This window comes from Giraffa tippelskirchi, chromosome 11 (genome assembly GCF_054371585.1).
Source record: "Giraffa tippelskirchi isolate mGirTip1 chromosome 11, T2T-mGirTip1v1.2.pri, whole genome shotgun sequence".
Lineage (NCBI taxonomy): Eukaryota > Metazoa > Chordata > Mammalia > Artiodactyla > Giraffidae > Giraffa > Giraffa tippelskirchi.
In genome coordinates, this window is record NC_137285.1 from 16,027,497 (window position 1) to 16,054,949 (window position 27,453).

The window sequence follows — 27,453 nt, forward strand, 5'->3', positions numbered from 1 at the left end:
CGAACCCAGGTCTCCCACATTGCAGGCAGATTCTTTACCACTGAGCCACCAGAGAAGCCCATTTGAAAATCTATTTGTCTTCAAATATATTCCCCATGTGCTTTGAGGGCTAGGCTGCTGATTTCACTATCAGTTTATCAAGCCCCTTTTATGGAATTCTAGAATCCAAAGAGGTTTGTTTTGCTTGCAGATGAATGCCCAGCCCAATATTTTAGAAACTCCTGATAAAGAATCGTGACATTGCCTGGCTTTGTGTCACTAAGAATGACAGACTTTGCTGAATGAAACTGGACTTTGTCAGTTGGGATATGACCCCTCGTTGTCAGCTACTCATTGATTGACTCTGTTCTTGCTCCTGGAGAAGACATTTACAGAATCACATCAGAGAAGGGCAAAAAAAAAAAACAAAAAACAAAACTCCAGGGACAATTGATTTAGGATGCTGGAGACCCAGAAACTTGAGAAGGGGGTTGAGAAAGAACCATGAAAACACCAGAAAAAAAAACTCATTTAGATTTATAGAAGATTTCATTAGTTAATTAATTTATTCAATCAGTTATTTTAAGTGCCTCCTATATGCTAGGCAGTTTGTATTCAAATAATTTATTCATTAGTTTTTTTTATTCACTATTTGAAAAATATTTACTGGGCATTTACTATTTTTTTTTTTTATAAATTTATTTATTTTAGTTGGGGGCCAATCACTTCACAACATTGCAATAGTTTTTGCCATACATTGACATGAATCAGCCATGGGTTTACATGTGTTCCCCCTCCTGGACCCCCCACCCACCTCCCTCCCCATCCCATCCTTCTGGATCATCCCATTGCCCCGGCCCTGAGCCCTTGTCTCATGCATCGAACATGGAATGGTGTTCTGTTTCACATATGATAATATACATGTTTCAATGCTATTCTCCCAGAACGTCCCACCCTCACCTTCTCCCTCAGAGTCCATAAAATTGTTCCATGCATCTGTGTCTCTTATTCTGTCTCGCATATAGGGTTATCGTTACCATCTTTCAAATTCCATATATATGCATTAGTATACTGTATTGTTGTTTTTCTTTCTGGCTTACTTCACTCTGTATAATGGGCTCCAGTTTCATCCATCTCAGTAGAACCGATTCAAATGTATTTTTTTTAATGGCTGAGTAATATTCCATTGTGTATATGTACCACAGCTTCCTTATCCATTCGTCTGCTGATGGACATCTAGGTTGCTTCCATGTCCTGGCTATTGTAAACAGTGCTGCGATGAACATTGGGGTACACGCGTCTCTTTCAATTCCGGTTTCCTCGGTGTATATGCCCAGCAGTGGGATTGCTGGGTCATATGGCAGTTCTATTCCCAGTTTTTTAAGGAATCTCCACACTGTTCTCCATAGTGGCTGTACTAGTTTGCATTCCCACCAACAGTGTAAGAGGGTTCCCTTTTCTCCACACCCTCTCCAGCATTTATTGCTTGTAGACTTTTGGATAGCAGCCATTCTGACTGGTGTGAAATGATACCTCATTGTGGTTTTGATTTGCATTTCTCTAATAATGAGTGATGTTGAGCATCTTTTCATGTGTTTGTTAGCCATCTGTATGTCTTCTTTGGAGAAATGTCTGTTTAGTTCTTTGGCCCATTTTTTGATTGGGTCGTTTATTTTTCGGGAATTCAGCTGCAGAAGTTGCTTGTATATTTTTGATATTAATTGTTTGTCTGTTGCTTCATTTGCTATTATTTTCTCCCATTCTGAAGGCTGTCTTTTCACCTTGTTTATAGTTTCCTTTGTTGTGCAAAAGCTTTTAATTTTAATTAGGTCCCATTTGTTTATTTTTGCTTTTATTTCCAATATTCTAGGAGGTGGGTCATGGAGGATCCTGCTGTGATTTATGTCGGAGAGTGTTTTGCCTATGTTTTCCTCTAGGAGTTTTTTGTTTCTGGTCTTACATTTAGATCTTTAATCCATTTTGAGTTTATTTTTGTGTACGGTGTTAGGAAATGTTCTAGTTTCATTCTTTTACAAGTGGTTGACCAGTTTTCCCAGCACCACTTGTTAAAGAGATTGTCTTTTCTCCATTGAATATTCTTGCCTCCTTTGTCGAAGATAAGGTGTCCATAGGTGCGTGGGTTTATCTCTGGGCTTTCTATTTTGTTCCATTGATCTATATTTCTATCTTTGTGCCAGTACCATACTGTCTTGATGACTGTGGCTTTGTAGTAGAGCCTGAAGTCAGGCAGGTTGATTCCTCCAGTTCCATTCTTCTTCCTCAAGATTGCTTTGGCTATTCGAGGTTTCTTATATTTCCATACAAATTGTGAGATGATTTGTTCTAGTTCTGTGAAAAATACCATTGGTAGCTTGATAGGGATTGCATTGAATCTATAGATTGCTTTGGGTAGTATACTCATTTTCACTATATTAATTCTTCCAATCCATGAACACGGTATATTTCTCCATCTGTTTGTGTCCTCTTTGATTTCTTTCATCAGTGTTTTATAGTTTTCTATATATAAGTCTTTTGTTTCTTTAGGTAGATATATTCCTAAGTATTTTATTCTTTTTGATGCAATGGTGAATGGTATTGTTTCCTTAATTTCTCTTTCTGTTTTCTCATTATTGGAGTATAGGAATGCAAGGGATTTCTGTGTGTTAATTTTATATCCTGCAACTTTACTATATTCATTGATCAACTCTAGTAATTTTCTAGTAGAGTCTTTAGGGTTTTCTATGTAGAGAATCATGTCGTCTGCAAACAGTGAGAGTTTTACTTCTTCTTTTCCTATCTGTATTCCTTTTATTTCTTTTTCAGCTCTGATTGCTGTGGCCAAAACTTCCAAAACTATGTTCAATAGTAGTGGTGAAAGTGGGCATCCTTGCCTTGTTCCTGACTTTAGGGGAAATGCTTTCAATTTTTCACCATTGAGGATAATGTTTGCTGTGGGTTTGTCATATATAGCTTTTATTATGTTGAGATATGTTCCTTCTATTCCTGCTTTCTGGAGGGTTTTAATCATAAATGGATGCTGAATTTTGTCAAAGGCTTTTTCTGCATCTATTGAGATAACCATATGGTTTTTTTCTTTCAATTTGTTAATGTGGTGTATTACATTGATTGATTTGCGGATGTTAAAAAAACCTTGCATTCCTGGGATAAAGCCCACTTGGTCATGATGTATGATCTTTTTAATATGATGTTGGATTCTGTTTGCTAGAATTTTATTAAGGATTTTTGCATCTATGTTCATCAGTGATATTGGCCTGTAGTTTTCCTTTTTTGTGACATCTTTGTCTGGTTTTGGAATTAGGGTGATGGTGGCCTCATAGAATGAGTTTGGAAGTTTACCATCTTCTGCAATTTTCTGGAAGAGTTTGAGTAGGATAGGTGTTAGCTCTTCTCTAAATTTTTGGTAGAATTCCGCTGTGAAGCCGTCTGGTCCTGGGCTTTTGTTTGCTGGAAGATTTCTGATTACAGTTTCGATTTCCGTGCTTGTGATGGGTCTGTTAAGATCTTCTATTTCTTCCTGGTTCAGTTTTGGAAAGTTATACTTTTCTAAGAATTTGTCCATTTCTTCCAAGTTGTCCATTTTATTGGCATATAGCTGTTGGTAGTAGTCTCTTATGATCCTTTGTATTTCTGTGGAGTCTGTTGTGATCTCTCCATTTTCATTTCTAATTTTGTTGATCTGATTCTTCTCCCTTTGTTTCTTGATGAGTCTGGCTAATGGCTTATCAATTTTGTTTATCTTCTCGAAAAACCAGCTTTTAGTTTTGTTGATTTTTGCTATGGTCTCTTTTGTTTCTTTTGCATTTATTTCTGCCCTAATTTTTAAGATTTCCTTTCCTTCTACTGACCCTGGGGTTTTTCATTTCTTCCTTCTCTAGTTGCTTTAGGTGTAGAGTTAGTTGATTTATTTGATTTTTTTCTTGTTTCTTGAGGTACGCCTGTATTGCTATGAACCTTCCCCTTAGTATTGCTTTTACAGTGTCCCATAGGTTTTGGGTTGTTGTGTTTTCATTTTCATTCGTTTCCATGCATAATTTTATTTCTTTTTTGATTTCTTCTGTGATTTGTTGGTTATTCAGAAGCGTGTTGTTTAGCCTCCATATGTTGGAACTTTTAATAGTTTTTTTCCTGTAATTGAGGTCTAATCTTACTGCATTGTGGTCAGAGAAGATGGCTGGGATGATTTCAATTTTTTTGAATTTACCAAGGCTAGATTTATGGCCCAGGATGTGATCTATCCTGGAGAAAGTTCCATGTGCACTTGAGAAAAAGGTAAAATTGATTGTTTTGGGGTGGAAAGTCCTGTAAATATCAATTAAATCTAATTTGTCTATTGTATCATTTAAAGTTTGTGTTTCCTTGTTAATTTTCTGTTTAGTTGATCTATCCATATGCGTGAGTGGAGTATTAAAGTCTCCCACTATTATTGTGTTATTGTTAATTTCCCCTTTCATACTTGTTAGTATTTGCCTTATATATTGTGGTGCTCCTATGTTGGGTGCATATATATTTATGATTGTTACGTCTTCTTCTTGAATTGATCCTTTGATCTTTATGTAGTGTCCTTCTTTGTCCCTTTTCACATCCTTTATTTTAAAGTCTATTTTATCTGAAATGAGTATTGCGACTCCTGCTTTCTTTTGGTCTCCGTTTGCATGGAATATGTTTTTCCATCCTTTCACTTTCAGCCTGTGTGTGTCTCTAGTTTTGAGGTGGGTCTCTTGTAGACAGCATATATAGGGGTCTTGTTTTTGTATCCATTCAGCAACCCTTTGTCTTTTGGTTGGGGCATTCAACCCATTTACATTTAAGGCAATTATTGATAAGTATGATCCCGTTGCCATTTACTTTGTTGTTTTGAGTTCGTGTTGAAACATCCTTTCTGTGTTTCCTGTTTAGAGAAGATCCTTTAGCATTTGCTGGAGAGCTGGTTTGGTGGTGCTGAATTCCCTCAGCTCTTGCTTGTCTGTAAAGCTTTTGAATTCTCCTTCATATCTGAATGAAATCCTTGCTGGGTACAGTAATCTGGGTTGTAGATTATTCTCTTTCATTACTTTAAGTATGTCCTGCCATTCCCTTCTAGCCTGAAGGGTTTCTATTGAAAGATCAGCTGTTATCCTTATGGGGATCCCCTTGTGTGTTATTTGTTGTTTTTCCCTTGCTGCTTTTAATATTTGTTCTTTGTGTTTGATCTTTGTTAATTTGATTAATATGTGTCTTGGGGTGTTTCGCCTTGGGTTTATTCTGTTTGGAACTCTCTGGGTTTCTTGGACTTCTGTGACTATTTCTTTCCTCAATTTAGGGAAATTCTCAACTATTATCTCCTCGAGTATTTTTTCATGGCCTTTCCTTTTATCTTCTTCTTCTGGGACTCCTATGATTCGAATGTTGGGGCGTTTCATATTGTCCCAGAGGTCCCGGAGGTTTTCCTCATTTCTTTTGATTCTTTTTTCTTTTTTCCTCTCTGCTTCGTTTATTTCCATCATTCTATCTTCTACCTCACTTATCCTATCTTCTGCCTCCGTTATTCTACTGTTGGTTCCCTCCAGAGTGTCTTTTATCTCCTTTATTTCATTATTCATTCTATATTGATTCCTTTTTATTTCTTCTAAGTCCTTGATAAACATTTCTTGCATCTTCTCAATCTTTGTCTCCAGGCTATTTATCTGTAACTCCATTTTGCTTTCAAGATTTTGGATCATTTTTATTATCCTTATTCTAAATTCTTTTTCAGATAGATTCCCTATCTCCTCCTCTTTTGTTTGGCTTTGTGGGCATTTCTCATTGTCCTTTACTTGCTGAGTATTTCTGTCTTTTCATCTTGTTTAGATTGCTGTGTTAGGCGTGGCCCTTCTGTATTCTGGTAGTATGAAGTTCCTCTTTGTTGTGGAGGTTCCTCACTGCGGTTGGGGTTGGACAGGTGGCTTGTCAAGGCTTCCTGGTTGGGGGAGCTTGTGTCGGTGTTCTGGTGGGTGGAGCTGGATTTCTGCTCTCTAGAGTGTAATGGAGTGACCAGTATTAATTTTTGAGATGTCTATGGATTTGGTGTGCCTCTGGGCAGCCTGTATATTGATGCTCAGGTCTATGTTCCTGCGTTGCTGGAGAATTTGCGTGGTATGTCTTGCTCTGGAACTTATTGTCTCTTGGGTGGAGCTTGGTTTCAGTGAATTTATGGAGGCTATTGGATGGTCTCTTATTAATTAATGTTTCCCCTGGCTTTCAGTCTTATTCTTGCAGTAGCCTCAAGACTTCTCCTTCCATACAGCCTCAATAATAAAACTTTTAGGTTAATGGTGAAAAGATTCTCCACAGTGAGGGATACCCAGAAAGGTTCACTGAGTTACATGGAGAGATGAGGTGGGGGGGGTGGGTTGAGGTGACCAGGAGGGGAAGAGGGGAATTCAAATGTGGAGAGAGCAATCTAGCCAGTAAGCACTTCCCTCTGTGCTTTCCACAGTTTGGAACCCTCAGAGTGATTCACAGAGATACATAGAGAGGGGGGAGGAAGGTGACAGAGGTGAGCATGAGTAGAAAGGGAGGAATTAAGAGGGGAGAGAGAGATCTGGGCAGTATCCTGTTCCTGAAGTGTTCTCCGGTACCCAGAACACCCTCAGAGATTCACAGAATTGGGTTGAGAAGAGAAGGAGGAGGGTGGGAGATAGAGGTTCCCTGAGGGAGAAGAAAGAGCATCAATAGGTGGAGAGAGTGATCAGGCCAGTGATCACACTCCTGAGTAAAAGTGGGTCCTAAAGATTGGGTTCTTAAATGTACAAAGTTGATATCAAATATGTAAAACAAAGATTAAAAATCTAGAGTAGAGGTTAGACTCTTATAAAACTTACAATCTAAAAAAAAAAAAAAGAAAAAAGGAAACAGTGTAAAAAGAAAAAAAACAGTAAAACAGTAAAAAAAGAAACAGTAAAAAAATGTAGAACAGGAAAAAAACATTAAAAAAAGAAAACACAAAAGGTATAAGATATATGTATGTAGTTTGCTTCAAAAATAGGGTTTTTTTTTTTTTGCAAGTTAATAGTGGGTTATGAAAATGAAAGTTAAAGGTGTAATAGAGGACTTGAAGAAAAAGGAAAGAAGAGAAAAAAAAAATTTTTTTAATTTTTTTAATTAAAAAAAAAAATTAAAAAAAAAAAATAGTAAAAAATATATATATCCCGGACTTTCTCTGGAGCTGTTGTGAGCAGTGTGGGATCTGCTCAGTTTTAGATAGATCCTTATTCCTGCTTATACTTTTCAAGATCTATAGGTCCTTTTCAATGCAGTCGGTATTAACTACAGGGATCTTAATCTGTTGGCCTGTCCCTTCCAAAGCGCTTCCCTCTGTTTATTTGGCTTCTGTTTGGAGATCTCTTCAGTATCTAATTTCCGCCCTGCAACAAAGCGGTGGAGGTGATCTCTTTAGGTTCGCTTGTTCAATCGTGCTGTGGGGAGGAAGGAACACTGCAATTCTGGCGTGCGTGTGGTAAGCTCGCAGTGTCTCGGCCGCACTGGGTTCGCCCCCGCTCACGGCGTGTGTGCTTTCCCCGTCTACCCTGCTCAGGCTTCAGGTTACTCGGCCGGGGAGCGGGCCCTGAGCTGCGTGCACTTCCCAGGTCTAAGCCGCTCAGGTTCAGGCTCCCGGTTACTCCACAAAGGCGCAGACTCGGTTTCGCCCGCGGCTTGTGCCGTTCCCGGTCGGAGCTGCCCAGGCGGCCAGGAGTTTGGCGAGGGCGCTCTCCCCTGTTGGGGCGGTGCGGCTTATCACCTCCCTGGTCCCCGCCTCGGTTTACGGGCGCGCCCGGCTCCGGAGTGCTTTGTGTCGGTTCTGGGGAGCTGGTCTCTGGCTGCGACCCTCCCGGCGGCTGTCGACCCTCCGGGATCTCAGGCAGTCTTTGCTTAGAAACTGGGAGCCTGTTTGCAGTTTGGTAGGGGGTGCCCTCTCTGCAGCCGAGTTTGCCCCTTTCCGGCTCTGGCGGGCCCCGCCTGCCTGCTGTGTCCGGCGGGGGATGGGGCGGTCCGCAGCCGGCTAGCTCTCCTCTGGTATCGCTCAGTCCTTTGTTCTGTGAGCGGGCCGGCAGTGCCTTAGAGTTGGGCTTTTCGCGGGATAGTTCTTTCTCTCTCGCTGTCCCACAGTTTAGGTTACTATCTCATGTTAGCTCCCTCAGATTGCCCTCGGGGCACTCGGGCCCGGTCCTTACCCTAGGCAATGCCGCCCGCTCCTCTCCGTTCAGCCCCCACTTGCTGGTGGCGGATGATGCGAGCGTCTGGGGTTCTTTGCTGGGAGTTGCTTTAGGCACGTAATCTGTGGATTTTATTTATTTTTTCCTCCCAGTTACGTTGCCCTCCGAGATAAAAAATCCTCCCCCACACCCGCCGGTGAGAGGGTTTCCTGGTGCTTGGAAATTCCTCCTCTTTTACGACTCCCTCCCCGGGACGGGTCTCCGTCCCTAACTCTTTTGTCTCTCTTTTTATCTTTTATAATTTCTCCTACCTCTTTTGAAGATAATGCGCAGTTTTTGTGGAAGCCTGAAGTCCTCAGCCAGCCTTCAGAAGTAGTTTTGTGAAGTTTGGTCAGCGTTTAGATGTTCTTTCGATACATTTGTGGAGGAGAGAGTGGTCTCCCCGTCCTATTCCTCCGCCATCTTATCCCCGCCTCTGGGCATTTACTATTAACCACACTCTGTCTTAGGCATTGGAACTTTATCAATGAGCAGAACACTCAGAATTCTTTGTCATGAAGGAGTTTATCTTTTGGGGTTGGGGGACAACTCAGGAGACACACAGTAAATAACATAAATAAGCAAGTATAATACATGGTATAATGGTACAAAATTAAGAAAATAAGAAAGAAGGACGGGGAGTGTTGAAAAAGGAATTGTCATTTTAAAAATAGGATATCAGGAAAGTTCTGATTGAGACCGTGGCATTTGAGAGAAGTCCTGAATGAGGTGAGACTTGCGGGAAACAGTCATGCAGAAGGAATAACACTTGTCTTTTGTGGGGCGGGAGCACATCTGGTGGACAGGAGGGACTGGGGGGCCATGGGGGCTGGAGTGCAGGACATGGGAGGAGGATGGCGGAAGATGACATTAGAAAGGAACAGGGGCAAAATCACGGAGGGCTCATAGGCTGTTGTAGGAACTGCACTCTTCCAAGTGGATGGGAAGTCCAGTTTAAGGTTTTGAGCAGAGGAACAAACAAACCTGAATGACAGTTTTTTAAGGTACATTTTGGCTGCTGTCCTGATGATGACTGCTCTTTTTCCCTCTGCTTCCTGACCAGAAGGTGGCTAGGATGGAATCAAGGGAGACCTGGGAGGAGGTGACTGCAACAACTAGTCCAGTAAGATGAAGTGCTAAAGATTCAGAGTTCAGAGGGGATACATGGTTTTTTGGTCACCATTGCAACTCTTCTTTTGGGTTAACACCTTTCTCCCTCTTTCATGCTTAGTTTATGTTCACCTACCCAATCAGACTACTTCATACTCCTGGCCACAGAGATTGAATCAGACATGGGTCCATGATGCAAGATAAATAAATTGGGGGGAAATATTTTCTTTGTCTGTCTCATGGATTGTAAGCTTGAGACTTCCATGGAGCAATATTGCTATCAAACACAAAAACCTAATAATGAAGCCAAACAGGGAAGAGGTGTTCAACTAGATGAGGAGAGAATAAAGGAGGAGGAAGAAGGGAGAGAAGAGGGAGGAAGCAGGGAGAGAGAGATTAGATGGTATGATTTGAACCCCTGGTTCCTTTTAACCTAAGGTATATACAATCCTAGGAGCTGGAATTATATGAATCAATAAATTCTCTTTTTGTGTAACCTAAATTCAACTGGCCTTCTGCCATTTGCAACTGAAAATGTCAAGATTAATACAATATTATATCTGCTTCTTAGAGAGGCCCAAATTCTATTGGGATATAAAAGTTTCTAACAAGTCCTGCAGGAAAAAAAATCTATTTCACTTTGTTTAACTGAGTATCTCTAACCAAGTGTTTCACTTCATTTAACCAAGTATATCCCAAACTAGTTTGGTCACTAGTTCCTTTTTTCCAGTAATTAATATTGTTAGGTCTACTCTTTATACACTTTGTGGAATATGAGGCTGAAATATATGCTGTCTTAGGCTAAGAGAACATATGTTTGATAGTGCAAAGTGAGGTTAACTGGTGTGTATAGAAATTGGGTCCATGACTTAGGTCAGCTTAGTGGGTAGAGAGCTAATAAACTGAGTTAGGCGGAGCCTCTAGCCCCAGAAACCTTTACCACACTTGAGTTTATAATACTAGCAATGGGGTAATAACTTATTACTTCTAACACATAATATTTGTCACGTGCTTACTATGTGCCAGGCACAGTGAAGAAGCTCAGAGAAGTTGAGTGACTTGCCCAAGGTCATAAAGCCAGGAGGTGAAGGAAACAATATTTGAATCCAGGTCTGGCTGACATTGAAACTCATGCTCTTTGCTATTAAATGTTCATCCTTAAAAACTTGAAAATAAATCACCTAACTGGATGTATTTGTTATCTTTCATAATGAATACTTACATGGCACATCTATGTTTCCAGTAAGGAATCCAGTCAAATTACCTCCTCACATTTAAAATTTTTCTAAATATTTATTTATTTGGCTACATTGGGTCTTAGTTGCATCATGCGTGCTCTCTGGCAGTGGCACATGGGCTCCAGGGTATGAGGTCTCAGTAGTTGTGGTGCGACATGTGGGATCTTAGTTCCCTGACCAGGGTTTGAACCAGTGTCCCCTGAATTGCAAGGTGTATTCTTAACCAGTGGACCACCAGAGAAGTTCCACCTTCCTCACATTTTAACTAAGTACACTTTACACCATGTCCTGGCTGAAGCAGCCCATGTGGATTATAAATATGGATTATTATTATTATTATTATTATTATTATATTGTCATTTGTCTCAGTGCTCTTTTAATGGGCCAGTGTTTGCAGTTCTATAGAGGTGCAGAGCTAAATAGAAATTTTGAAAAAAAAACAAACCCCAAAAAAAAAAATGAAACGCTGAAAAAAAAATCAAAACTATCTGAACACTGCTCGTTGGAGGGTGAGATGGTGGTGTGTGAACACAGGAACTGCCAGAGTTGATTTCTGGTCTATCGATAGATGCTGACTCAGTAACAACACTGCACTTCCTTCCAGGGCCTGGAAGCAGGACCTTCTTGCGGTGTACGAATCTCCCTGAGACTCTGACAAGTGGCCATCAGAACCTAGCTTGGTTATTTCCTGGGATGGGAAGTTCAATCCCTGATACGTTACCGGTCACAGAGAGGGGTCAGTCAGGTGCATGTAGTCAATCAGAAGGAAGACCTGGTCAGTATTAGGGAAGGACATTAACAGGGAAGGATTCCCTGTCACCTACAAGTTCAATGACTTTCTTAGATATCACCAAGTCTTTCTAGGCTTTAGTTTTCTTTTCTGCAAATGGGGAAGCAGAACTTACATGTGCCCGCTGATGAGGTACTTGTGAGGGTATAAAAATACTATTATGTAAAAATGCTTTTTAAATTCTTATGTGCCCATAAAACATAAGATGGTCATACTAGATTGTTGTTACTGTTTATTTTGGGAAAGGCAGGGAGGAGTGGAAAGTGTTAAGAATAATATATGTATTTTTTAAGTCAATGATAAAAACTTATTGTATTATATGATGCAAATTTACATATAAAATACCTGTATATACATAAAATATACAACAGAATGTTTTCAACATATTAGCAGTTTTAGTTGACTTTTACATTTTGCCATTTACTGTTTCTATATAGTTCAAATTTTTACAATGCACATGGATTATTTATACAGTCAAGAAAAAAAGATAAAAGAATAGTTCTTTCTATTGGGAATTGTAGCAGACACAGAAATACATAGCTCAGGTACCCCTTCAAGAAAGGGCTCACTGCCCAGCTATAGAGAGTGTGGTCAGTGGACAGCCTGCCAAGGTCACACCCTTTGAGGCTGGCCCCATCCAATGGCTAAACATGAGAGGTATAAGAGGGCCTAGCCATTTCCACCCAGAATAGGTGCTTTAGAAAAAGAAAGAAAGCAGCATTGAAATATATACATTACCATATGTAAAATAGATAGTGGGAAATTGCTGTATAACATGGGAGCTCAGCCTGGTGCTCTGTGATGACCTAGAAGAGTAGGATGGGATGGGATGAGGGGTGAAAGGGAGGCTAAAGAAAGAGGGGGCATAGGTATACTTATGGCTGATTCACATTGTTGTATGACAGAAACAAACACAACATTGTAAAGCAATTGTCTTCGAATTAAACATTTTAAACATCTTATTGAGGTACAGTTGATATACAAAAAATTGCATTTATTTGATGTATACAATTTGATGAGTTTAGACAGATGCATACACCCTTGAAACTGTCACCACAGCCAAGGTGACAGACATATCCATCACCTCCAAAAGCTTCCTTTTTCTTAAATTGAAGTGTATTTGACATATAACATTAGTTTCAAGTGTACAACATAATGATTCTATATATGTATATATTGTGAAATGATCACCACAATAAGTCTATTAACAAATTTTTAAGTGCACAATATTTAAAAATTGTTGATTCTAGGTATATCTACAACATATCTCTAGAACATATTAATTTAGCATAACAAACTTCATAGCAGTGAAACAACAGCATTCCATTCCCCCCACTTCCTGCTTCACCGATCCCTGGTCCATTATACTAAGTGAAATTAAGCCAGACACAAAAAGCCTAATTCCACTTATGTGAGAAACCTAAAAAAGTCAAACTCATAGAAGCAGAGACTAGAGCAGGGTAGATGCTTCTAATGGGCACTCTTGCTCCATGACCTGTACTGGGTGAGTAGAGACTGCCCTGGGGTGGGCTGCAGTCTGACAGCTGCCTCTGTTCAATCCTGCTCCTTTCTTTTTTCCTTCAAGGGTATTACTCTCCAGCAAACCTTTTGCATTTGTCTTATCTTAGCATCTACTCCTTAGAGAACTTAACCAACCCGGGGATGAAAAACGGAGGGATGTTAATAAATAGTGCCAACTGTCATGCAGAGATCCACATTCTCACTTATTCTTTACTTCTTTCTCTGCAACCTTTGTCAAGTCATAGACAGGCCATATCTAGGTCTCCATCACCCTCACTAAAATTTGAGAAGGTTGGATTGAATGATCTTCAAGAACATTTTTAATTTTAGAGATTTTGTGGGATGTAATCCCAAGACAGGGCTGCCTTTGGCTAATTTGTGAAACTTGCCCTTGACTCACTTTCCTAAATACTTTCTTAGCCCAAACCTGACTTCTCAGAATCTGGACACCCTGTGGGGTCTCCCCAAGCTCCTTATCTTGAATTACCTCCCCAGCACTTCAATACTGTCCTATGGGCAGGCATTTTTTCTTTATCTGTCTTCTCCTCCTAGTTAAAGCCTATAGCTCCCTTATCCCATGTGCGCAAGTACTATGAAGTAACAGAAAACAGAAGACACTGGCAAACTAAATAGTGCAGAATTGCTTGTCTCTTAGTAGAGAACTGAAGGAATCTCTCAGAGGTTGTCGGGCATATTCCTCTGTCTCTAGACTTCCCCAGATGCAGTTGTCTCATCTTTGCTAATTCCTGGTAACCTCCTTCCCGCATTTTACCTGAATAACTCCTGCAGAAGTTTTGTTATAGTGGTTTTACTATAGCAATTTTACATCAGACAGAATTGGGTTTGAGTCTTTAGATCCACTGCATATGAGTTATTTAACCTTACTGAAACCCTCTGAGCCTCATCTTCTTCATCTGTTCAAGAGGGATAATGATACCCGCCTCATAGGGTTATTGTAACCATTAAATGTAGTAACAAGACAATGTGTTTAGCTTAGAGTCTAATATATGTTGAGCATTTTTGGAAAAGTGGGTTCTTGTCATTATGTATAAGAATGAATCGGTTCTACTGAGATGGATGAAACTGGAGCCCATTATACAGAGTGAAGTAAGCCAGAAAGAAAAACACCAATACAGTATACTAATGCGTATATATGGAATTTGAAAGATGGTAATGAGAACAGTGTGGAGATTCCTTAAAAAACTGGGAATAGAACTGCCATATGACCCAGCAATCCCACTGCTGGGCATACACACCCAGGAAACCAGAATTGAAAGAGACACGTGTACCCCAATGTTCATCGCAGCACTGTTTACAATAGCCAGGACATGGAAGCAACCTAGATGTCCATCAGCAGACGAATGGATAAGGAAGCTGTGGTACATATACACAATGGAATACTACTCAGCCATTAAAAAAATACATTTGAATCGGTTCTACTGAGATGGATGAAACTGGAGCCCATTATACAGAGTGAAGTAAGCCAGAAAGAAAAACAACAATACAGTATACTAATGCATATATATGGAATTTGAAAGATGGTAACGATAACCCTATATGCGAGACAGAATAAGAGACACAGATGCATAGAACAATCTTATGGACTCTGAGGGAGAAGGTGAGGGTGGGATGTTCTGGGAGAATAGCATTGAAACATGTATATTATCCTATGTGAAACAAAACACCATTCCATGTTCGATGCATGAGACAAATGCTCAGGGCTGGGGCAATGGGATGAGCCAGAGGGATGGGATGAGTAGGGAGGTGGGTGGGGGGTCCAGGAGGGGGAACACATGTAAACCCATGGCTGATTCATGTCAATGTATGGCAAAAACTATTACAATATTGTAAAGTAATTAGCCCCCAACTAAAATAAATAATTTATATATAAAAAAAAGAATACATAGGAAAATAAATTTATAATAAATGGATTATAAATATTACTTACAATGAATTATAAACATTTATATGTGGTAGACATGTTAATGCACTCCCCAAATCTTTCTTCAAGGAAGGACTTGTTATCCAGCTGCTGAGGGTGTTGTTGGTAGTTGGTTTTCACCTGCCAGCCCTTCAGCCCTGCAGCCTCAGCTGCAGAGAATTACCTTGTCCAAAGACACACTTCACAAGGCAACCCACAGCAAGTTAGTAATCCATGTGGAAGTACAACAATCTAACCATTCTGACCCAACTTGAGACACCTCTGAAGGACCATTCTTACTTAACAGAATAAGGGACTGGCTATGGGATTAGACATAGCTGGGGGATGTCCCACCCAATCCTTCTATGGTTCCCTTCCTGCCTCAGTTTCCCATGCTTGAACTGCCTATCCCTGTAGCCTATTATATTACATCAAATTGTCTCCAGTGCACTAGTTTTCCCTTCCCAACCTTTGGTCCTATCTGCCAGATTTTAGTTATGTTTTAGGAGACACAACTGTTGGAGAAAGAAGAAGAGTGTCTAGGTGTGTGTGTGTGTGTGTGTGTGTGTGTGTGTGTGTGTGTTGGGAGGGTCAGTGTTTGGAACTCAGTAGTAGAGAAATTGAGTTCTAGAAAGGTCATGGAAAGGATGACTCATGGGGCCTCCACCAGAGATGTTGAAAGCAGCTAGCTATAAGGAGAATGAGGAGGGGACTGCACGGTAGGTGAACTCAAGTCTTATTCTTCTTCTTCCACTTCCCGGATCTGTGATTTTGGGTGACTCACTTTCATCTCTGTGCCTAGTTTCTTCCCCAATAAAATTATTAGATTGGGATAGATCGACCAGTGGTCTCTCAACTTAGCTGATCATTGGGGTCATGTGGAAAGCTGCTTAAAAACAGTTTTCTGGGCTCCAGTCCCTAGAGAAAGGTTTAGGGTATTGAGTGATGCCTGGGAATCTGAATTTTAACAAATTTATCCAGGAGCAAGAAACACTGGACTAGATTATTTCTAAGACCTTCTACCAAAACGAAGTATTAATAAATATCTTGTCCGTCTTGGAATAGTGGAAGCCTCTCTCCACAACCTCCTTACTACTGTGGTTTTGGTGGAGGTACCAATTGCAGGATTTCATCCAAGACCCAAACATGTCCAATCAGAGAACCACACTCCTCTGTGGTCACTGAGAAGGGCCTATAAATGTCATGTGACCTAGTCAAGCCAATCAGAGTTCTTCCCTGAGACTTTCTACTTGGAGCTGGAGAAAATATAGCCTATTGTCTATGGTCATGGAACTCAAAGGCCTTTCCAGAGCTTCCAGGTGCCATATGTACTGCCAGATAGAGAAGGTCCACTTGATATAGGAGTGTGACATTGGGTAGAAAAAAAGCTGAAATGAGATAGGCAGAGTCAGACAATCCCAGTGGCCTCTAGTTTCTCAGGCCTCAGAACCACCCTAATTACCTCAGTTTATTCTTGGAGCTACCCCCTCTTCTGTGGACCAATAAAAAGCTCATTTTGCTTAAGCCAGCTGAAGCTGGGTCTGTCACCTTCAATTAAAAGAATCCTGTGGTAAATTCAGGATTCAAACCAAGGTCTGTTTCCAAAGTCTGTACTTCTAACCACTGTTCAATCTTGTTTTCTTCAATTCAGTTTAGTTCAGTAGCTCAGTCGTGTCCGACTCTTTGCGACCCCATGAATCGCAGCACACCAGGCCTCCCTGTCCATCACCAACTCCTGGAGTTTACCCAAACCCATGTCCATCGAGTCGGTGATGCCACCCAACCATCTCATCCTCTGTCATCCCCTTCTCCTCCTGCCCCCAATCCTTCCCAGCATTAGGGTTTTTTCCAATGAGTCAACTCTTCACATGAGGTGGCCAAAGTATTGGAGTTTCAGCTTCAACATCAGTCCTTCCAGTGAACACCCAGGACTGATCTCCTTTAGTATGGACTGGTTGGATCTCCTTGCAGTCCAAGGGACTCTCAAGAGTCTTCTCCAACACCACAGTTCAAAAGCATCAATTCTGCGGCGCTCAGCTTTCTTCACCGTCCAACTCTCACATCCATACATGACCACTGGAAAAACCATAGCCTTGACTAGACGGACCTTTGTTGGCAAAGTAATGTCTCTGCTTTTAAATATGCAATCTAGGTTGGTCATAACCTTCCTTCCAAGGAGTAAGTGTCTTTTAATTTCATGGCTGCAATCACCATCAGCAGTGATTTTGGAGCCCAAAAAAATAAAGTCTGACACTGTTTCCACTGTTTCCCCATCTATTTCCCATGAAGTGATGGGACCAGATGCCATGATCTTAGTTTTCTGAACGTTGAGCTTTAAGCCAACTTTTTCACTCTCCTCTTTCACTTTCATCAAGAGGCTCTTCAGTTCTTCTTCGCTTTCTGCTATAATGGTGGTGTCATCTGCATATCTGAGGTTATTGATATTTCTCCCGGCAATCTTGATTCCAGCTTGTGCTTCTTCCAGCCCAGCGTTTCTCATGATGTACTCTGCATATAAGTTAAATAAGCAGGGTGACAATATACAGCCTTGATGTACTCCTTTTCCTATTTGGAACCGGTCTGTTGTTCCATGTCCAATTCTAACTGTTGCTTCCTGACCTGCATACAGATTTCTCAAGAGACAGGTCGGATGGTCTGGTATTCTCATCTCTTTCAGAATTTTCCACAGTTTATTGTGATCCACACAGTCAAAGGCTTTGGCATAGTCAATAAAGTAGAAATAGATGTTTTTCTGGTACTCTCTTGCTTTTTCGATGATCCAGCGGATGTTGGCAATTTGATCTCTGGTTCCTCTGCCTTTTCTAAGACCAGCTTGAACATCTGGAAGTTCACGGTTCACGTATTGCTGAAGCCTGGCTTGGAGAATTTTGAGCATACTTTACTAGCGTGTGAGATGAGTGCGATTGTGCGGTAGTTTGAGCATTCTTTGGCATTGCTTTTCTTTGGGATTGGAATGAAAACTGACCTTTTCCAGTCCTGTGGCCACTGCTGAGTTTTCCAGATTTGCTGGCATACTGAGTGCAGCACCTTCACAGCATCATCTTTCAGGATTTGAAATAGCTCAACTGGAATGCGATCACCTCCACTAGCTTTGTTCCTAGTGATGCTTCCTAAGGCCCACTTGACTTCACATTCCAGGATGTCTGGCTCTAGGTGAGTGATCACACCATCGTGATTATCTGGCTCAGGAAGATCTTTTTTGTACAGTTCTTCTGTGTATTCTTGCCACCTCTTCTTAATATCTTCTGCTTCTGTTAGGTCCGTACCATTTCTGTCCTTTATCGAACCCATCTTTGCATGAAATGTTCCCTTGATATCTCTGATTTTCTTGAAGAGATCTCTAGTCTTTCCAAATCTGTTGTTTTCCTCTATTTCTTTGCATTGGTCGCTGAGAAAGGCTTTCTTATCTCTCCTTGCTATTCTTTGGAACTCTGCATTCAGATGGGAATATCTTTCCTTTTCTCCTTTGCTTTTCGCTTCTCTTCTTTTCCCAGCTATTTGTAAGGCCTCCTCAGACAGCCATTTTGCTTTTTTGCAATTTCTTTTCCATGGGGATGGTGTTGATCTCTGTCTCCTGTACAATGTCACGAACCTCTGTCCATAGTTCATCAGGTACTCTATCAGATCTAGTCCCTTAAATCTATTTGTCACTTCCAATGTCACCCCACATAAGGGATTTGATTTAGGTCACACCTGAAGGCCCACAGCAGAGAAGGCAATGGTACCCCACTCCAGTACTCTTGCCTGGAAAATCCCATGGACAGAGGAGCCTGGTAGGCTACAGCCCATGGGGTCGCTAAGAGTCGGACACGACTGAGCGACCTCACTTTCACTTTTCCCTTTCATGCACTGGAGAAGGAAATGGCAACCCACCCCAGTATTCTTGCCTGGAGAATCCCAGGCACGGTGGAGCCTGGTGGGCTGCCGTCTATGGGGTCGCACAGAGTCGGACACGACTGAAGTGACTTAGCAGTAGCAGCAGCAGAAGGCCAACAGAGCATGTTTTATCAGTGCCCCTCTGCTCCCTGCTCATCTGCCTGCTCCAACAGTTTTTAAAACTTTAACCCTCCTGCTGGAGTCTCACTATGTTCTTCTCCTCTTTTCTGCTCTTTTGGTACTTTTTGCACAACTCAATTGCTAATGATCATTTATTGCCATGGACCATAATTTCTCATATCTATATTAAACCTCTGTAATTTTTTTGGTTCTATCTCCTCAATTAAATTATAAGCTCCTGGAAAGCAGAGGACATAAGTTATATTTTTAAACACAGATTCTTCACCTTTATGGCCACGGGGATGATTAAGAAGCAATTTCAGTAGTGTTAATTTGTAAGTGAAGGAACTGGGATTCAAATCTAAGAAGGGTGCCTCCGGAACCTGCGCTGTTACATACTGTGAGATGATGCAGGGACTCCAAGGAGAGAACACCCAGAGGAACCTGCCTGTTCATTTGGGATGAGCTGAAGGAAATCAGTTCCCCCTGCAAAAGCAGCCACATTTGCCCAGCAGCAGGCAAGATTCCCAAAGGAGACAGAAGCCTTGTTTATAAATCTGACAGACATGTTATAGATGAAAGTCATTAATGTTGATTCCCTGGCCTGACTTCCTAAGAACACAGGCAGTGATGGAAGCTACCCTCCCAAGATCCAGAACTCCGCCCCATCCAGTGATGTGAGACTCACAGCTCTCCAGAACCATTGCCTGGGGAAAACCATTCTGCCTGACCCTCTGTCCCAGCTACATGAGCCCTTGCCCTAGCTGCTGCATCTTATACCAAGAGGGTCAGAAACAAAGACCCACAGGAAACCAGAGACCTGGTCCCTGTCCTCGGAGAGTCTAGAATTTATTTGAGGACACAGCTCATGTCTGTACATGAAAACCAGTTTGGAATATTTATGAGGCTGCCGAGTATTCCATGTAAACAAACAGTGCGTGCTGAATACTGTTGGAGACAGCGTGTCCTGGAGCAGGAGGGGAGCTTGCAAATGGTCTAGTCCTGAATGGTGCCTTGTGAGCTGAATGAGCTTGTAGATGTGTGTAACTCACAGAGTGTTTTGTTTAATTTTTATTTTCCATGCATCAACTTTTAAACTTGGGATGAATTCACATAAAGTATAGTTTCAGGCTTCAGAAGCAGGTGATCTGGAAGCCCTAGGCTTATATTCCTGCATGGCAACACCTGGATAGAGCAAGGAGAACATCCTCTCAAGAAAGGATGTATGCTCTTCAATTTGCCAAAGTCCTTGCCAGACCCTATTGCCTCCCCAGCCTGAGGCCTAGTGTCATTTGCTATGTATTAATCAATGTGTGCTCCTGTTTTTCTTACAGTAGAGCAAGCAATCTCTATCTACCAGCTTTTTGTACTTAAATAAACTGCTTTGTGCATTAAGCTTCTGAACATGTGATCCTTGGTTTCTTCCAAACTTACTTTTCATGAAATTAAGGCTTAGAGAGAGGAAGAGACGACGCCTGGCATGGTGGAACAATCTCTGGACTCAGTCTGAGTCAAGAGGACTGGAAGCTTGGGTCTGAAACCCATCACTAGCACCTGATGTCTATATGTTTCTGAAAAGTTTGCCTCAGGCCTCCAAGACTCAGTTGACACATCCATGAAATGGACACAAGCATAACCATCCTACTTATTGTAAGGATTTATTGCAAGGATTAAAAGAGATAATTTCATAAGTACTTTATAAACTTTATTAAGTATGGGAAACCATAATACCATGTCTACTTATTCAGTGCCCTGAGTATTCCAGTCTTCATAATTTGTATTTAATTTGGGTCTCTGCCACCGACTTACTTGAATCTTTGCAATGCTGGAAAGAATCTTCAGCCTTTTAGGCTTTTGTTTGCCCAGTCTTCCTTCTTTTTAGCTTTGATAACAGAAAGGTTATATTCTTGGCGCCACACCATCTGTGCTTTAATTAGTTTATTGATGCCTCTCAAGTGCATGTTTTTATAGACACAACCCTTCAAAGCCCTTGAATCAGAGCAAAGAGCAAATAATTTCTTTTTATGGCCAAAAATAACAATAATGAGTTATGTTTTCTGAGCTGTTATTGTGAGCCAAGCACTGTGCAGGGAAGATCCTTTACATGCATTTAATATTCACAGTGTCCCTGTGAGGTGAGTGTACTAGGTATCTATTGCTATATAACAAATTGCTCTGAAACTTGGCATCTTAGAACATAAATAAACATTTACTACCTCACACAGTTTCTTTTTTATTTATTATTTTTTGATCCTCAAGCATAGTTTCTTTTGGTCAGGAATGTGAGAGTGATTTAGCCAAGCTGTTTTAGTTCAGAGTGTCTCTTTCAGTTGCAGCCTCATCTGAAGGTTTGATTGGAGCTGGAGGCATTTTTTTCCAAGATGATTCACTCACAAGCTAGCGAGTTCGTACTGGAAGCCTCAGTTCATTGCCTCCTGTTTGAGCATGCTCCTGACATGATGGCTGGCTTCCTTTAGACTGACTGATCCAAGAGGGAGCAAACCTCCAAGGCAGAGGCTGCAATATCTTTTATGGCAGACTCAGAAGTCACACTCCATCATTTTAGTGGTATCTTATTGGTTGTGTAGGTCAGCCCTATTCATTTTCAATAAGGACTACATAAGAATTTGAATGTCAGGAACAAGAATCAGCATCTGACTAGTGCAGTGAGAATTACAATCATTCCCATATTAAAAACAGAGCAACTATGGCTTGGAACGATTGCATAAGTTTTCTTTTTTTTTTTCCTTTTTTAAAAAATGTATTTATTTTAATTGGAGGCTAATTACTTTACAGTATTGTAGTGGTTTTGTCATACATTGACATGAATCAGCCATGGATGTACATGTGTTCCCCATCCTGAACCCCTCTCCCACCTCCCTCCCTATCCCATCCCTTTGGGTCATCCCAGTGCACCAGCCCTGAGCACCTTGTCTCATACATCAAACCTAGACTGGCGATCTCTTTCACATTTGATAATATACATGTTTCAATGCTCTTCTCTCAAATCATCCCATCCTTGCCTTCTCCCACAGAGTCCAGAAGACTGTTCTATACATCTGTGTCTCTTTTGCTGTCTCGCATACAGGGTTATCATTACCATCTTTCTAAATTCCATATATATACGTTAGTACACTGTATTGGTGTTTTTCTTTCTGGCTTACTTCACTCTATATAATAGGCTCCAGTTTCATCTACCTCATTAGAATTGATTCAAATGTATTCTTTTTAATGGCTGAGTAATATTCCATTATGTATATATACCACAGCTTTCTTATCCATTCGTCTGCTGATGGACATCTAGGTTGTTTCCATGTCCTGGCTATTACAAACAGTGCTGTGATGAACATTGGGGTACACATGTCTCTTTCAATTCTGGTTTCCTCAGTGTGTATGCCCAGCAGTGGGATTGCTGGGTCATATGGCAGTTCTATTTCCAGTTTTTAAGGAATCTCCACACTGTTCTTCATAGTGGCTGTACTAGTTTGCATTCCCACCAACAGTGTAAGAGGGTTCCCTTTTCTCCACACCCTCTCCAGCATTTATTGCTTGTAGACTTTTGGATAGCAGCCATTCTGACTGGTGTGAAATGGTACCTCATTGTGGTTTTGATTTGCATTTCTCTGATAATGAGTAATGTTGAGCATCTTTTCATGTGTTTGTTAGCCATCTGTATGTCTTTGGAGAAATGTCTGTTTAGTTCTTTGGCCTATTTTTTGATTGGGTCATTTATTTTTCTGGAATTGAGCTGCAGGAGTTGCCTGTATATTTTTGAGATTAATTCTTTGTCAGTTGCTTCGTTTGCTATTATTTTCTCCCAATCTGAAGGCCGTCTTTTCACCTTGCTTATAGTTTCCTTCATTGTGCAAAAGCTTTTAAGTTTAATTAGGTACCATTTGTTTGTTTTTGCTTTTATTTCCGTTACTCTGGGAGGTGGGTCATAGAGGATCCTGCTGTGATTTATGTTGGAGAGTGTTTTGCCTATGTTTTCCTCTAGGAGTTTTATAGTTTCTGGTCTTACCTTTAGATATTTAATCCATTTTGAGTTTATTTTTGTGTATGGTGTTAGAAAGTGTTCTAGTTTCACTCTTTTACAAGTGGTTGACCAGTTTTCCCAGCACCACTTGTTAAAGAGATTGTCTTTTTTCCATTGTATATTCTTGCCTCCTTTGTCAAAGATAAGATGTCCACAGGTGCATGGATTTATCTCTGGGCTTTCTATTTTGTTCCATTGATCTATATTTCTGTCTTTGTGCCGGTACCATACTGTCTTGATGACTGTGGCTTTGTAGTAGAGCCTGAAGTCAGGCAGGTTGATCCTCCAGTTCCATTCTTCTTTCTCAAGATTGCTTTGGCTATTCAAGGTTTTTTGTATTTCCATACAAATTGTGAAATTATTTGTTCTAGTTCTGAGGAAAATACTGTTGGTAGCTTGATAGGGATTGCATTGAATCTATAGATTGCTTTGGGTAGTATACTCATTTTCACTATATTGATTCTGCTAATCCATGAACATGGTATATTTCTCCATTTATTTGTGTCCTCTTTGATTTCTTTCACCAGTGTTTTATAGTTTTCTATATATATGTCTTTTGTTTCTTTAGGTAGATATATTCCTAAGTATTTTATTCTTTTCATTGCAATGGTGAATGGAATTGTTTCCTTAATTTCTCTTTCTGTTTTCTCGTTGTTAGTATATAGGAATGCAAGGGATTTCTCTGTGTCAATTTTATATCCTGCAACTTTACTATATTCATTGATTAGCTCTGGTAATTTTCTGGTGGCGTCTTTAGGGTTTTCTATGTAGAGGATCATGTCATCTGCAAACGGTGACAGTTTTACTTCTTCTTTTCCAATCTGGATTCCTTTTATTTCTTTTTCTGCTCTTATTGCTGTGGCCAAAACTTCCAAAACTATGTTGAATAGTAGTGGTGAGAGTGGGCACCCTTGTCTTGTTCCTGACTTTAGGGGAAATGCTTTCAGTTTTTCACCATTGAGGATAATGTTTGCTGTGGGTTTGTCATATATAGGTTTTATTATGTTGAGGTATGTTCCTTCTATTCCTGCTTTCTGGAGGGTTTTTATCATAAATGGATGTTGAATTTTGTCAAAGGCTTTCTCTGCATTTACTGAGATAATCGTATGGTTTTTATCTTTCAATTTGTTAATGTGGTGTATTACATTGATTGATTTGCGGATATTGAAAAATTCTTGCATCCGTGGGATAAAGCCCACTTTGGCATGATGTATGATCTTTTAAATATGTTGTTGGATTCTGTTTGCTAGAATTTTGTTAAGGATTTTTGCATCTGTTCATCAGTGATATTGGCCTGTAGTTTTCTTTTTTTGTGGCATCTTTGTCTGGTTTTGGTATTAGGGTGATGGTGGCCTCAGAGAATGAGTTTGGAAGTTTACCTTCCTCTGCAAGTTTCTGGAAGAGTTTGAGTAGGATAGGTGTTAGCTCTTCTCTAAATTTTTGGTAGAATTCAGCTATGAGGCCATCTGGTCCTGGGCTTTTGTTTGCTGGAAGATTTCTGATTACAGTTTTGATTTCCGTGCTTGTGATGGGTCTGTTAAGATTTTCTATTTCTTCCTGGTTCAGTTTTGGAAAGTTATACTTTTCTAAGAATTTGTCTGTTTCTTCCAAGTTGTCCATTTTATTGGCATATAGTTGCTGATAGTAGTCTCTTATGATCCTTTGTATTTCTGTATTGTCTATTGTGATTTCTCCATTTTCATTTCTAATTTTGTTGATTTGATTCTTCTCCCTTTGTTTCTTGATGAGTCTGGCTAATGGTTTGTCAGTTGCATAAGTTTTCTAAGATCACATGAATAGTATTGGCAGAGCTGGGATTCAAACTGAGATTTGTCTGTTTGTAAATATGAGATATGCACTCTGAACCACTCAGCCATACCACAAACCAAATAGTTTTAAAACTGCAAAGCACTCTGTAAATATATTCTATCAGTTGATAGAATATTCCAGGAATGGGTATAATTTTACTGATGACAAAGAGATCACTCACCCATTCATTCATTCATTTATTTAACAAATATCCATGGAATACTTCTTTAGTGCTGAAATCTTAGATAGATGACTCAGCCAGAATCACACAGTTAATCAATGGTAGAGCAGGACACAAACCCAGGTCTATATGACTCCTAGTACAGTGATCTCTCCACCACCTTGAGATTTTTTTGAGTTTATTTTATATGTCTTCAGAGCCTCTTAATGAGGCCCAGAGAAATGAAGTGACTTCCCACAGTCTAAGAGAACAGGCTAGAGAAAACACCATATTTCTCCCTCTAAATGGCTCTGAGCCCTGGAACAGACAAGCATTCCAACCTACAAGAAAAATTCAGCTGGAATCATGATTTGTATCTCACAGAATCTGTAATTATGGGCATCAGGTCTTAGCCCCCAACATGTTCCAGACACTAATCAAAAATATTGTTGTATATGGCCAAGAAGCACATGAAAAGACGCTCAACATTACTAATTGTTAGGAAAATCTAAGTCAAAACCACGAGAAGATATCACCTCACATCCACTAGGATAGCTACTCTCAAAAAAAACCCAAATAACAAAACGTTGATGAGGATATGGAGAAAGTGGAACCCTTGTGTACTGTTGATGGGAATGGAAAATTGTGCAACTACTAAGGAAATCAGGATGGAGGTTCCTCCAAAAATTAAAAATAGAGGTACTATATGATTAATCAGTTCCATTCCTAGGTATATACCCCAAAGAATTGAAAGCAAGGGCTTAAAGAGGTATTTATACAACCATGTTCATAGCAGTATATTCACAATAGCTAAAATGGAGAAGAAACCCAAAGGTCCATCAATGGATAAATGGATAAACAAATGTGTTGTGTTGTATACATACAAGGAATATAATTCAGTCTTAAAGAGGAAGAAAATTCTGACACATGCTTCCACCTGGACAAACCTTAAGGACATCATTCTAAGTGAAATAAGCCTGTCACAAAAGGAAAAACACTGTATGATTCTACATATATGAGGTGCCAAGAGTAGCCAAATTCACAGAGACAGAAATTAAAATGATGGTTGCTGGGGGAGGGGGATAGGGAGTTAGTATTTAATGAGTACAGAGTTTCAGTTTTACAAGATGAAAAGAATTCTGGAGATGGATGGTGGTGATAGTTGTACAACAATATTAATATACTTAATACCCCTGAACTGTACACTTAAAATGGTTACAATGGAAAACTTTATGTTATGTATATTTTACCACAATTAAAAAATACATCGTGTTATTTAATTACATTGTGGAGACAAGCCCCGATGATAGCCCACCTTATGGAAGAAGAAATAGAGGCTCCAAGATGCTAAGTCACTTGTTCAGAATCACATAGCTGGGAGGGGCAGAGCTGGAAGATTTAAACCCAAATTCTTTCTACAAAAATATACAACTTGCTCCTGGATTTGCTGCCAAAGGGAGCCCTGGTAACCATTTCACCATTGCTGGGGCAGCAATTTGTCAGTCAGTGAAGGCTTTGGGAAGAAAACTGGATTTTGTGGTCTGAGATCAAGCTGGGGAGTGGAAGGGCTGGGGCTCTGGCTGCTTGACCAGGGACAGCTGAAATAAGAGCAGCACATCTGCTGTGAGCTAGTTCTCTTGAAAACATCCCAGGGGGGCCTTGGCTGCACAGCTGGGATAATTGGGCAGCCTGGGAACACAAGAAAGATATTTACAGGTCCAACTGCTGTAGTCAAATATTTTTTCTGCAGCAACTGGGCCAAATACCCTCAGCTTAAAAAAAAAAAAAAAAAAAAAATCCCAACATACTGGGACTTATTTTTGTTTAACTTGCAGGTGGGAGGATGTGGTGAGTGGCAGTATCTTTGTCGCTCCAGGAAAGTGGGTGGGAGATGAGGGGGGAGGGGGAGGCTGTCCTCTTTTCTTTCACTTGTCTTCCAAGCTTTGTGCTTGTGCTTTCCACCTGCAGCCCCTTGCTGGGGAAATTGACAACTTAATTCAGAACTAGTGAAAAGGAGGCTACACTTGGCTTAATGAGAAGTGACCAAGGAGCATGCTGGATTAACCAGAGAAGATTGTAAAGTCTGTATAAATATCAACTGCTGGACTACTGGGGGCAGAAAGGCACTCGGGCTAGTCTGGGAGCTGCAGCAGCTTCCCAAGGTGTGGAACTTACCAGAATGCTGTCTGAGACAGACAAGTTGGTTATGAAAAGAGTTTCCAGGACTTTCTGAGCCTGGCAGAAGCTTCTTACTGGTTACGATTCTGACACCAAGTGTCGGTACCACTCAGTCACACTGCATCCCAAGTGTGGGTTCTTTCCTGCATCCACCAAGCAATTCCCCAACACCAGTTAGATGTCCTGTGCATGAGTGGAAGTGTTACCCAGTCATATCCAACTCTTTGCAACCCCATGGACTGTAGCCTGCCAGCGTCCTTTGTCCATGGAATTCTCCAGGCAAGAATACTGGAGTGAGTAGCCATTTTCTTCTTCAAGGCATCTTCCTGAACCAAGGATCGAACTCGGGTCTCCCGCATTTCAGGCAGATTCTTTACCATCTGAGCCACCTGGGAAGCCCCAGATGTCCTATAGTTCAGCTCAATTCTGACACCGTCTACCCTGACATCAGATTGCCGAGGTG

General features: G+C 40.6%; 1 protein-coding gene and 1 long non-coding RNA gene across 13 annotated transcripts in view; both read left to right on the top strand.

Moving 5' to 3' along the window:
* Positions 1 to 27,453, top strand: part of SRRM4 (serine/arginine repetitive matrix 4) — a 310,788-nt gene that overhangs the window by 91,332 nt on the left and 192,003 nt on the right. Inside the window, exon 1 of one of the 12 annotated variants that reach the window (XM_081539763.1) lies at positions 20,438 to 20,457. The exons of the other annotated variants lie outside the window; for them this stretch is intronic. The gene's annotated coding sequence lies outside the window, so the exon portion shown is untranslated. Of the gene's footprint in view, positions 1 to 20,437; positions 20,458 to 27,453 lie in introns of those variants that run through there. 12 annotated transcript variants of the gene reach the window in all.
* Positions 13,246 to 26,236, top strand: LOC145525881 (uncharacterized). Its single transcript, XR_014068480.1, has 2 exons — positions 13,246 to 13,501; positions 22,280 to 26,236. It is a non-coding gene; the product is annotated as an uncharacterized LOC145525881 (long non-coding RNA).